This window comes from Palaemon carinicauda, chromosome 40, assembly GCF_036898095.1.
Source record: "Palaemon carinicauda isolate YSFRI2023 chromosome 40, ASM3689809v2, whole genome shotgun sequence".
Lineage (NCBI taxonomy): Eukaryota > Metazoa > Arthropoda > Malacostraca > Decapoda > Palaemonidae > Palaemon > Palaemon carinicauda.
Genome location: NC_090764.1, coordinates 14,044,322 through 14,045,494, shown reverse-complemented (window position 1 = coordinate 14,045,494; position 1,173 = coordinate 14,044,322).

Below are 1,173 nucleotides of genomic sequence, written 5' to 3'. Positions count from 1 at the left end.
TCATTTTTTGCCTTGTAAAAGGGGATGTAAAGTGTGAGTATACAGGGAGCCGGGTAATCGCAGCCCTTTGTCACGGTAATAGGCCTCGAATCGCGAATAATAGACGCGAAAGCATATTGTATCCCTCATGGGGTCGGGCGATAAAGGATTTAAACCCATTGTGTCCTCGTGCGCATGGGGCGCTTCCCCGCGGTGCGCCAAGAAAATTTATCTCGTATCTCGAGTACCTTAAAAGTACAAATATTATCATATGCTGATACAGTATCAAAATTATGTATTGATACTATTATCATATACCATCGGAATAGTAATATAAATGCCTTGGGATTTTACGTATTCAATTGATTTAAATTCTGTCAAAAATGTATTTCTACTTTAAGGTACTCGAGATACGAGATAAATTTTCTTGGCGCCAAGAAAATTTATCTCGTATCTCGAGTACCTTAAAGTAGAAATATTTTTATCATATGCTGATACCGTATCAAAATTATGTATTGGTACTATTATCATATACCATCGGAATAGTAATAGTAATATAAATAATTATGTTAAAAATGCATTTCCCGATGATATGCATAACAAATGAGATATTTTAGCCTGCTCCCCTCAGGCAGAATAATATAATAACACCCCAGCTATTAGCACAAAGCCATATGCTTGAGTACCTTCATGAGTACAAATATTATTATCATATGCTGATACCGTATCAAAATTATGTATTGATACTATTATCATATACCATCGGGATAGTAATTTAAATGCCTCGGGATTTCACGTATTAAATTGATTTTAATTCTGTTAAAAATGTATTTCCCGATGATATGCATAACAAATGAGCTATTTTAGCCAGCTCCCCTCAGGCAGAATATTATAATAACACCCCAGCTATTAGCACAAAGCCATATGCATGGGCATTATACACACGGCTAAGATTATTTAGAGCAGTATAATACTAGCGCTATTATTATCAACGCTGGTAGAATTTTAAAAGAATAAATTGCCTGAATCAGGAATATTGTGCACATTACTCCAAAGGAAAAATACTGGTCTAAACTGGGAAAAATTAGAGAGAAAGGAAGATACAAGTGAGAGATGATTTGCTTCAAGATACCAATGAGAAAAGGATAATAATCTATAAAATCTTTGAGGTAACAGTTTTCATAAGAATATGGA